The sequence below is a fragment of the Acartia tonsa genome, chromosome 8, assembly GCF_053477335.1.
Source record: "Acartia tonsa isolate MP-2025a chromosome 8, ASM5347733v1, whole genome shotgun sequence".
In the NCBI taxonomy this organism is placed as follows: Eukaryota; Metazoa; Arthropoda; class Copepoda; order Calanoida; family Acartiidae; genus Acartia; species Acartia tonsa.
The window spans coordinates 7,270,598-7,283,316 of NC_137267.1; the positions used below are offsets into that span (position 1 = coordinate 7,270,598).

Below are 12,719 nucleotides of genomic sequence, written 5' to 3' on the forward strand. Positions count from 1 at the left end.
CTAAAACAAGGATGACAACATCCATAAGAAGATTCCCCTTAGCATGCTAAAAACAAGGATGACAACATCCATAAGAAAATTCCCCTTGCCATGCTAAAACAAGGATGACAACATCCATAAGAAGATTCCCCTTAGCATGCTAAAACAAGGATGACAACATCCATAAGAAGATTCCCCTTAGCATGCTAAAACAAGGATGATAACATCCATAAGAAGATTCCCCTTAGCATGCTAAAACAAGGATGACAACATCCATAAGAAGATTCCCCTTAGCATGCTAAAACAAGGATGACAACACCCATAAGAAGATTCCCCTTAGCATGCTAAAACAAGGATGACAACATCCATAAGAAGATTCCCCTTAGCATGCTAAAACAAGGATGACAACATCCATAAGAAGATTCCCCTTAGCATGCTAAAACAAGGATGACAACATCCATAAGTAGCGAATCTTGGATGGGAATACAGACAAGGTGATTTAAAGAGAAACAATCAGCTGTTTATCTTGAATAGCAGCCAAGGAAATCACATTTTCCCCCATAACGTACGGTCGGACGGATGGACAAAGTAAACTATAGAGTAGCTTCGCTACTAAAAAAAAACATTGCGGGGAATTTTTAAAACTTTACGATGAAATAATAAAACAAAATTGCTATTTTTATAGTAGCGCAGCTTGTATACAATTAGGGTAGATCCATACGTCTGTCCGTCACTACGTTCATTCGCTAAAGTTTTTTTAAGTAACCTAAACTTTGTTTATTAATAGAAATATATTATTTTTTTAGGTAAGTTATTTATGACGTCGAGGGCTGTAAATTTTACTGGTATCTAAAATTATTTTCTTATTAAATTTTTATAAATCTAGAAGTGGCAATAATTTCAAGCAATTATTTTGGATCATGGAAAGAAAACGAAGTTTCGGGGTTCGTCGCTTTTTCACAGCAGCTTTTCTCCTATTTCTAGCCCATGCGGGGGGCTCTAACATAGATGTCTAAGAGGGGGGGGGGTAAAGTGGGGATTATCCCCCCCCCCAACGATAGATAGATAGATAGATAGATAGATAGATAGATAGATAGATAGATAGATAGATAGATAGATAGATAGATAGATAATTTAATTTTACCCCCCTCATTTAAAATTTACCCCTATCCTGGAGGTGCCATAGGCTCCCCCAACCATTTAGGAGGGGGTATTTACCCCCAACCCCAAAATAAAAAATCTCTAAAGAAAAAATTTTTGAGCGCTTCGCGCTCTTTTATAATACTAAGTATTTAATAAAATTTAAATTAACCCTCCAAAAATTTTACTCCAGGGTTAAATTTTGAGGGGGGGGGGGACAAAACTTACTCCTGCCAACAGATTTCAGGAGGGGTTATTACCATTTTACCCCCCCCCCCAAAAAAAAAATCGAATTACCCCCCCCCCCCTCAAAAAAATTTTACCCCCCCCCCAAAAAAAAAGCTTGGACGCCACTGGGCTCTATTCCTGCGGTGAAATCCTTAATACTTACCTAACCTAAAATAACCTTTCAAAACCTACTGTGAAAATGTGAAACTTTGTTTTCTTTCCATGACCAATTATTTTGATATACTAAAGGGGTAATTTTGTTTATCGTATGAGATCCGCAGAACTTTTAGATAGTTGTACAAGGCTCCTCAAAGATTTGTAAGTATCTAGTTAAGCTCTCTGTTATAACCAGGGATTTAGGGGATAAGTCTTTTGTGTAAAATTTTGCTAGTAAGTAAATATTTTTGATTAATATGTGACTTTTTTTAGGAGGGTTTCATAATCTTTTGTATGGTGTAACAACCCCCTCCAAAATATTTAGATAAAAAATAAACTCACTATCCCTTTTCCGTGGGGTTGATTTTGCCCCCAGGGGGGGAATAATGTTGAACAATACTTAAATATATCATTGTTTTTACAAGTTATATATAGTTTCCCTGTTAGTATAGGAATTATTATGTTAACATAGTTAGAGTCGACAAAATTATGCTTAATAAATATGATCATTGATGACATGTTATTGATTAAATTTTATCAAGTTATCTGCGTTTTAATTATGTCAAAATTGAGCCTTACTATTATAAACCTATGTTTACTTTAAAACCAGGAATCCAAAAGGATAAGACAGTGACCAATAAATTGATGTAAATCCCCAAAGTTGATACACAAAATCACACCTTCTGTAGATTACAATCAGTGGTTGAAACGTTTGGACACTCAACTTAATGAACCAACAAATCAAGATTCAATGAAAGTCACCAAAATTGTTAAGCCAAAAAAAATATTATTATGAAACTTTGGGGACTAGTGTAATGATCAGCCCAATTTACCCTATCTTACTGCTATAAACCGCTATTCTGATAATGATATTATGTCTTGTGTAGATTTAAGTTATTAATAGCAACAAAGTTAAACAGAAAACTAGAATAGTTGTATAGAACTAATTTAGATATTATATTTTTTTTAACAAGGATGACATCATACATGAATAGCAAAGCACGAATAATCATGGATGGACAAACGGCCAATGTGAGTTAACAACCTATATATCAACATATTAATGTACATCAATTAAATAGCATTTTAAATGCTCATTGGTGTATAGGGAATATTCACAAAAAAATTTAACCGTTTTTCTCATTCCATTCGAGAAATCGCATTTCAGTGTATTAGGCGAATCAACTCCCTATTCTTTAAATTAATGTATTCATAAAAAGGACGCGCACCAACTATTAGTTATCTATAAATAATTATAATTATAAGAAAATAAATCATTATAAGCAATACAGTTTTTAGTGTTTACAATAGATACTTATACATATAGTTTAATCTATGATTACTTTGATATACCCTCCCCCCCCCCCGGCCCCTCCTCTAAAGACAAATAGCAAATCATTTTTTACAATTAACCCCCCCTAAAAACAAAAATTTTTGAATAAATCTTATTTTGGCTATTTCTCATATAGATAATATAAAATTTTGACCTGCTCAAAAAGGGAAGAAAAGCAACGAGTGTTTCAACTTTGAAGCAAAAAAAAGCCAAAAAATAGTTGTGTGTTTGTTTGAAAAAATCAATGGCAAAGAAATAAGATAGCTACTGTGGTATTAAACGCCCCAAGAGGCCTCTAGAGGCAATTAAGGATGGGGTGTTGAATTCGATTTATTTGTATTTAAAAAGAAAAAGTAAAACTTTGGGGTGGGATTTTTTTGGTTGGGGGGGAGGGGGTTAATTTTTCTCTAGGGGCTATTTCTATGGTTCCCTCCCCCAAAATAGTTAAAAACCTTCCCAGGACCTATGAGAAGCTACCCTGTAAAGGAGAACCATATCGGTTCAGCGGTTAGCGAGATCCTTAAGAACATACAGATAGACATCCTGTAACTTTATTATAAGGATGTAGTTTTGTGATAGTTTTTTTTTATGCGGATATGAGAGAACACTTTGGAAAAGCTTAAGATAGAAAATATAGAATAATTTGTCAAGTTAAGAAAAGAACGTGAAGGCAGGGTTTATTCAAAATTACACACAAAAAAGACAACTTTCTGCGGATATTAAAATGATACATTATAGGATTTAAACCAGTTTTGGTAGACCTGAGGATTCTCACTTCCAGTCTCCGTGTGCATCTGAATCCTAACTTCAGATAATCAGGGCTGAAAACAACAACAAAACTGGTATTAATTCTATGTGTTTTTTTTATAATTCGTGGAAAATTGTCTGTAATACGACGCTATACATGATTTTTCGGTATGATAGCGGGTATAAATCGGTTTCGAGACCATACTGGACCTATAATATTATAGATTAAATACATTAAAATTAGTTCCTACTGTAAATTAAACATAAACTACAATAATATTCTACCATTAGAGTAAACACTAGAGGGAGAAAGGTTAAATGACTGTTTCTCCCCATCTCAACCACCCTGTGCAACCTTCATATGGGTCATTTAAAATCAACCAATATTGTCGCTTATATTAACACAGTCAAGTAGCAGAAAATAATTTAGAAGCAGACGAAAGAGGTCTTTAAAAAAGAATGGGAGGTAGTTGTCTGTATATACATCTATACTATAGATCTGTTTTATCTACCAAATAAACTAATGTGTTCGAAAAACATTTATGAACTTGACTAAAATATTTTGATAATTTAGTAAGTTTATAATAACTCTTTTTAAGGAAGAGATAGGATATAAGATTGTTTTATAAGGCACTTTTTTTCCAGAAATCTCTTGTGTTTTTTATTTATTTTCAAAAGTACAAAAAATTGAATAAAAGTAAAAAAATCTAAAACTTTTCCAGTACTCAAATATGTATACAGCAAGTAAAGAATGATGCTTTTTATAGTGCCTATAAAAAATGACGTCATACAATACAAATGACCAATGATAGGTCAACACAAAAAAATACCAATGGCAGGCCAGTTTACATTTTAATTGACCAATGGCAGGCCAGTATAACGTAATTTTGAAGGCACTATTATCAGCTCAAATAATTTAATTTGACTAATTTATGATTATTTTCATTTACAATAAAATCTCAGGCAGACTGATTCTTCTACATTTCTTTTCTTCTATTGATGACTAGAGTTGGCTCAATATAATAACTATATTGCTATTGGCTAGTTTTCTATAAGTACATATCTATTTATCTATTTCTCAATAAATCAAATCCCCCCCCCCCCCCATTACTATCTAAAAGAAAGAAGTAAATATTTATTAATTTAAATGATTTTAAAAAGATTTTTTCAATTATATTTTTTTCACATTACCATCACCAAAGGGTTAATATGATTTAAATTTTAGTTTTAATATTTTAACACAAAGGAAGTGTCGCCACAATCGAATTCTTTTAAAATACAGTTTCCTTAGATTTACTCTATTATGAACGTATATTTTTTATTTATGAAATAAGGATTAAATACTTCAATGTAATTCAAATATCTGCATGAAGTGAAAAACTTAATTCATTCCATAAACAAATAGGATAAAGGTCTTATCGCTTTGGTCAATGAGAGTTTAATGAGGATTATTGGAGCACTATGAGTTTTAAACACTTTACCATTGGAAGACTCGAGCTCATTTATAGACGTTTATTTCCTATATAGATCTGTCATGGATCTTGATGCAATAAAGCAGGCTGTTTTGTTAATGTTAAAAATTGGAAGATTTCATTAAATAAAAGTAATCGCAAATATACTTAGTAAATAATGAGAATGTTTGTTAATAATTAACATGCAATTTCCTCTCCTTCCCTGCCTGATAAAAATGGCCTCAATGAATATCATATGAAAGATTCAAAGTATGATCAATCAGTTGAAGAAGAATGGTGTTTCTTAAATACCACAAACTTTTTTTTTACAAATGTGGAAGCTACTGCTGCTTTGTCAGTCGCGTTACTTTACTTCATTTTTTGGGAATATACTAGATGAAATTCGTGCTATCAAAAGATTTGTTGTCCTTAATCTAGCTGGGTAGCTGTCTATAGTGCCCTAGCAAAATGGGGATAGATGTCACTGCAATTGGCCTACCTATTCTATTAACGCTAGGAAATACCCTATATCCCATCTTATTTCTAGGGGGTTTCTTTCCCCTTCCCTTTCTCTTTCCCTCTACTATGACGTTAATAGAATAGGTAGGCCCAAAACAGTGACATCTATCCCCATTTTCCTAGGGCACTAAACACAGCTACTTAATCTAGGTCACTATTTTTAGTGGACTAAATATTTGGTGCAACCAACCTTCTTTAATCCCCTTAATTGGTAAAGGTTTTTTGCAGTTGAAATAAAATAGCTTAAACCCTAACCAACAATGCTTTTATCAGTGCTTTTGAGAAAACATTTTTATAGATACATGTCAAGTTAATGAGACAGAGAATATTCTATGAATATCAAGTAGATAGATAGATAGATAGATATATAGATAGATATATAGATAGATAGATAGATAGATAGACAGACAGACAGACAGACAGACAGACAGACAAACAGATAGAGAGACAGACGGACAGATAGAGAAACAGACAGACAGACGGACAGACGGACAGACAGACAGACAAACAGACAAACAGACAAACAGACAGACAGACAGACAGACAGACAAACAAACAGACATACAGACAGACAGACAGATAGAGAGACAGACGGACAGATAGAGAAACAGACAGACAGACATACAGACAGACAGACAAATAGACAGATAGATAGATAGAAGAGATGAAAGCTATCCGTTACAGCATGCAGATAAACGGACACACACTAAAGTAGAAAGATGTGCTTTTAAAATAAGTAGGTATAACAAATTAAAAATCCATAAACCTTGCTTTATCAATGAACACATGTAGAACATAAGTTTTCAAGAGTTACCCCAGGGGGCGTACAACACCCCCGTCCCCCCCCCCCACCCCTACAAATAAAACTCACTCCCTAAATAGGATTAGTCACTCACCCCTCCCCCCCCCCCTCTATAGTTTGTTGTAGTATTGTCCTTCTGATTGATTTATAGGCATGTAACAATAACTATACCAAACTTATACACACACACACACATACACACACACAAACATGCATACACACACACACGCACGCACAATCACGAACATGCAACAATAAGTATTCCAAACTTACACAAATATACACACACAATCACACACACACAAACTCAATCAGGGCATTAAGATGGTCAAAACTGATATTTCATTCACAGTTACACAGGGGCGTGAAGGAGAGGGGGTTTTAACCCCCCCCCCTCCCTATTTGAAAAAAATAGCATTCATTAATTGCTATCAAAAGTTATTTCTAATTGGCGTTAAAGTTTAGTAAACCATTAGAATTGATTATTATAAGGTATGATTCAAAAAGTGTTCTCTTAAAAAAAGTGTATTAAATTTAAAACCAATCAGTGTTTTATTAAAACTAGGGTGGGCCGGATATCCAGTTTGGCCGGTTATCCGGCCGGATATCCGGTTATTTTCAATATCCGGCCGGATACCGGATATTAAAACTATCAAGTTACATGATATCCGGCTGATTTTTACTGCCGGATATCCGGTTACCTGGCTTGATATCCGGTAATTTGCCGGATATCGAGCGTAGGCCAGATATCCGGCCGTATACCGTATATTGAAACTATCCGGATACCGGATATCCGGTATCCGGCGAAAAAAGTAGCCGGCCCAACCCTAATTAAAACCAAAATAGAATGAATAAAAGGCTATTTATCTGTAGTGATTCAAATAGTTATAACTACTTCATGTAATGTCGACATATTTAAAAAAAAACACTAAAGTTCTTGTCGATTTCAAGTCAACAAAAACATACATTTTAACAGAAGCAATGACTAAATTTTATAATTTTTTCTTGGGGTTTTTTGAGTCTTACATATTTCATTATATGAAGCAGCTTATAGTGCATAACAAAAAAATTACGTCATACAATACAAATGACCAATGATAGGCCAGTATACATTGTTATTGACCAAATGGTAATATGCATACAGGCCTATCATTGGTCATTTGTTTTGTAGACATAATTTTGTATTAGGCACTATAAGCTGCTTCATTATATCTATAACTTTTTCTTATTGATTTGCTTAACAACTTTGGGGACTTTCATGTATTTTAATAGGTTGATATTCATTAAGTTGAATGTTCAAACGTTTAAACCATTATTTTCAATCTAAAGAAGGGATAACTTTGTGTATCATCATTGTACTTCAATTTATCGGCTATTGTCTTATCCCTTTAGATCCCTGGTGCTATCATCCAACCATATTAAAAGGGAAGGAAGGGAAGGGTGGGGGAAGGGGTTAAAAAGGGTAACAATTTTAAAATAGTGCATGCCAAGTTTAAAGGGATAGGTAAATAGCAGGAAAATATTTTGGGTAGCGCAGCTGCAAGATAATCAGAGCAAGTATCTAAATATCAGTAACTTTTTGGCTTGTTAACAAATTTATAAAATTTACATTTATAAATAAATTGCCCAGCAAAAAAAAAAATTTTGTTACAAATTTTTTTTTAGGGGTTCGGGGAGTTTATCCCGCAATTTTTGTTTAGGGGGAATAAATACCCCCCTCAAAATGGTTGTGATATGGGGTAAACACCCATTTATCCCCCCGCTTCCCCCCCCCCCCTTGGACTTGAAAAAGTACTAATTTTGCTTAATAATAATTTTATCTTTTAATCTAGAATTATACTACTATTTGGACAATATTGATCTTGTTGAAGTTGTGCTAAAACTAAATTCTCATTCATTGGCCTATCCCCTCTATTCCTGAACCTGAACCGGGAAGAAAAATGGGTCCGCGCGTGATTTATAAGTTTTTGGTTTTGATTTATTTTGTGTTTCTGTGTCAAAAACATGAATATCCACGGCTTCATGGATAACAAAAACATGAATATCCAAGGCTTCATGGATAACAAAAACATGAATATCCAAAGCTTCATGGATAACAAAAACATGAATATCCACGGCTTCATGGATAACAAAAACATGAATATCCAAGGCTTCATGGATAACAAAAACATGAATATCCAAAGCTTCATGGATAACAAAAACATGAATATCCAAGGCTTCATGGATAACAAAAACATGAATATCCAAAGCTTCATGGATAACAAAAACATGAATATCCAAAGCTTCATGGATAACAAAAACATGAATATCCACGGCTTCATGGATAACAAAAACATGAATATCCACGGCTTCATGGATAACAAAAACATGAATATCCACGGCTTCATGGATAACAAAAACATTAATATCTAAGGCTTCGTGGATAACAAAAAAAAAGCGGAGCTTCGCTAAAACATGCAGATACACATACAGACCAGTAAACAGACACATGGATTATTTTTCTGTGTTTTGTTTACTGTACTACAGTTTACTGTACTATTTCTTTTAAAAGAAATCAGCAATAACGTGCAAAGAGATTCAAATGAGGGAGGGGGGGGGGGGGGAGAAAAGGCCTTCGGAACTTTAATCTTTACTCTCCCACTGCACGCCACCCTCAACTAAGATTTCTGAGTAGGCCTCATGATTGTAATCATGCATACTTATACATAAATGGATATAGAATAAACGTGGATATATTGACAGAGGAAAATTTGTCGTCAATTTAGCTTGTTAATATGAACCTCATTTATTAGTAAGTTCGTTCATCCAGTAGCAGGGGAGGGGATAAGGTAAAGTGGGTGGATGGGGATTATTGTTATTCTAGCCAGCTGCCAGTATTACTTTATCAGAGTACATAAAAATTTGGTGCAACATCCAAGTAATAATATATCGACCTTTACATATAATATAGGTTGTAAATAGTTAACATTTTTTGTAAAAGTCACAAACAAAATACAAATTCTACAGCCAATTCAAATAATTATGCAGTTATTATATATATATTAATAATTTATGAGCTATGCAACTTAAAAATGTTGTCATACTCGTTTTCCACTTCATTGATGGTTCTTGATATGATTTTTATTTCATTTCTAGTAAGTCTTGACCCCTTAAAAACTGATTCAAAGAAATGTTTATTTATATTAACAAGAAATTTTCTTATTATTATAATTTAAAAAGTTATATTCGCAACCATAAGAAAATTATTTCGCCTCCAACTTTTACACTTTCAATTTAATTTTTTTAAAGAAAAAGTAAAACAAATTTGGGAGGTATGTCATTACTTCTAGGGGCTATTCTCTCTGTATGAGGTATGTAATTTTCTCTAGTGGCGATTCTCTTGGGAGGGTGGAAATACTCTCCCCCAAAACAGACATAAACCTTCACTTGACATTTAAGAAGCTACACTGTATAAATAAACCATATCGATTCAGCGGTTAACGAGATCATTTGCAACACATAGACAGACATCATGGAACTTTTATATAAGACTAGCAGCTTCGCTTATTTTTGGGGGGGGTTGGGATGTCCCACCCCCCAAGAAAATAGTTATAAACCTTCCCATGGCCTATGAGAAGCTACCCTGTAAAGGAGAACCCGATCGGTTCAGCGGTTAGCGAGATCCTTCGCTACAAACAGACAGACAGACATCGTTCTACTTTGTATTAAAGAGGATTACCTATTTTGCTAATTTCTATGTTGTATTTTTAGCTGGTTTTGGATGATAGCTGCCTATAACCGACGTCGGCCTAATGTGATCAAGCTCATCTAAGATTTAAATTTTTGATACTATTTTGTCACATACAGAGCTGGGGTTTTAAGGTCCTTTCAATTTTAAATTAACACAAAAGATGGACAAAATATTTCTAAAAAAAACTTTTGGTACCCAAAGTTTTTAATTTCGTCTTTGTTTGCTTATACACTTTGGGTACTTTTATTGAACACTGATATTTTGTAGACTTTTCCATAAATAATTTTAATCTACATAAGGGGAAATTTTGTTTATCATCATGTAGGTTTACCAAGTAATTTTATTGCCCATTGTCCTATCCCTTGAGATAAATTATGAAAAAAAATAACGAAAATAATTTGAAATAAGCATAATGTAAAATTTAGGGTTGGGCCGGATACTTTTTTGGCCGGATATCCGGTATACGGATAGTTTCAATATCCAGTATCCGGACAGTTTCAATATCCGGTATCCGGCCGGATATCTGGCCAACGCTCGATATCCGGCATTAAAAATCAGCCGAATATCCGGGATCCGGATATCCGGTCAAACCGGATATCCGGCCCAACCCTAGTAAAATTATTCCTATGTGGTTAATATCAAATTTATTTGATTGCTTTTTAAAAATGATAATTAGTGTCAATAAACTGGTGGGAAATCATCCATAAAACTATGTAATGATGATTTTCTTTTTTTTACTGGTTATAAAAATTTGCTGGTCACCCTGTTGCTAAATGATTTCAGGTGTGCATTCACAACCGCATATCAACACAACTGTATATTGTAGCTTTTTAAAAAGCGAAGCTTTTCTATAATTAAAGTCGGTCTGTCGGTTTAGGAAGCAACTCTATAGTCATTACCAAAATGTCCGTATGTCCATTTTGAATATGTTGATTTTTTACTTTTTTGACATAAAATTTTTGTATGTTAGAATTATCTAATTAATCTGATTTTTGGTATACTGGTTCCTATTAAAACAAGGTACAATGTTAAAAGCGAAGCATCTCTATAATGAAGTACTAAAAATGTTTATTTCAGCTTGTCCTTAAATAGTATTATGTATTTATGCAGTTTTGCAACAAATTTACTTACAATTTTGTTCATACTAACACTCCACAAGTGCTAATGTTTGTCTGTCCTTCAATTTCAGAGCTTCGCTTTTGTGGATGTTGTCATCTTTGTTTTTAAAAAAGATACAATAACAAATAAAGACACTTATATCATTTAAGCAATCGAAATTAAAATTTTGCTGGTTTAAACCCAGTATATTTTAAGTAGTTTATAGATCACAAATATGTAGCTTTAAAGATTTTCCAACAATAACTTCCCAGATTTGTACAGCATTAGAGTTCGGCAACAACAATACCTAATGTTCTGCTTTTCATAGAAACTTCTTACTAGTACATTGATGGTTTGGCGCTATTTGTTTAAGGTTGGGTTCACTTCAACACCCCACCCCCACCCCACAAAAAATATACTACTGAAACCTTTCCTATCTATATATCTATATTAAAAAGATTATTTTATTCGTCTGACATACTATATATTTTTCTGTATGAATTTTGGAAGTGATTTTTAATGGTTATGTATCATCTTATTTAATGGATGGTTGTTTAGTTAACTATTTAGCTTTTTTTCAAATTTTTGGTCATTTAACTTATATCAATTTTAGACAACTTTTTATATACTTTTTAATAAAAATATAGGCACCTGATTATATTTTTTTCTTGGATCTCATACCAGATTTTCATGTTCTTTAATAAGTGAAGCACGCAGCAGGATTCACCTTCCTTACCCCATTTCCTCCCCTCCATTGAATGAACGAACTGGCTAATGCATGATATCCAAATTAGCAACCTAATTTGACGGATATTTTTCCCCTGATTGTGTATTAAGTGTGATTCGCCGTGAAAATGGACAAATCAACTGTCAAACGAACATTAAAGAACATTTAATTAGGCGATTAAATTTTGACCAGAGGCGGCGGTTATTTTGTCGGCAAATCCGAAAATTTCGAACATTAAAGTTGTGTCATCCCGTTTATTGAGTTAAAAATATCTAAATTAATCTTTAACACTTTATTCTCTAAACTTTTTATAAGCTTCTAATAGACGAATTTTTGTTGTAATAATTAGGGTATGAAGATCAAATTCTATTACATTGTCTCATCCCTGCTACCCCTTGGTTGTATCTAGATTAATGATGTGGATTGACAAGGAGGGTAGGTGACTGAACTAAATTCACATTCTTAAAGTCATTATTTTTCAAATAATTACATAACAAAACAAAGGCCATAATTAGTAAAATTCTGATGTGATAACAATACAAAAAAGGCCTAGAGAACCATCTAAGCTCATGGAAAGGAAGTGCAATTGCAATTAGCCGCCAGATAGATAGATAGATGGATAAAACTATAATTTATATTACACAAAGATAAAAGAAAAGACAAAGCAATAAAAAAAGATAAATGTTTTAAATCATATATAAAAAACTTTTTTTAAGTTTCCAAAATGATATGCAAGCTTCATGTAGTATTGATATATCTTATTATTTAAACTTTACCCCTGAAACTTTACAATAATAGAAAGTTCCTTT

At 33.3% G+C, this 12,719-nt stretch overlaps 1 protein-coding gene across 1 annotated transcript in view; it reads left to right on the top strand.

Annotated features, from left to right (window-relative positions):
- Positions 1 to 12,719, top strand: part of LOC145325633 (uncharacterized) — a 99,766-nt gene that overhangs the window by 79,539 nt on the left and 7,508 nt on the right. The gene's annotated exons all lie outside the window — the stretch shown is intronic.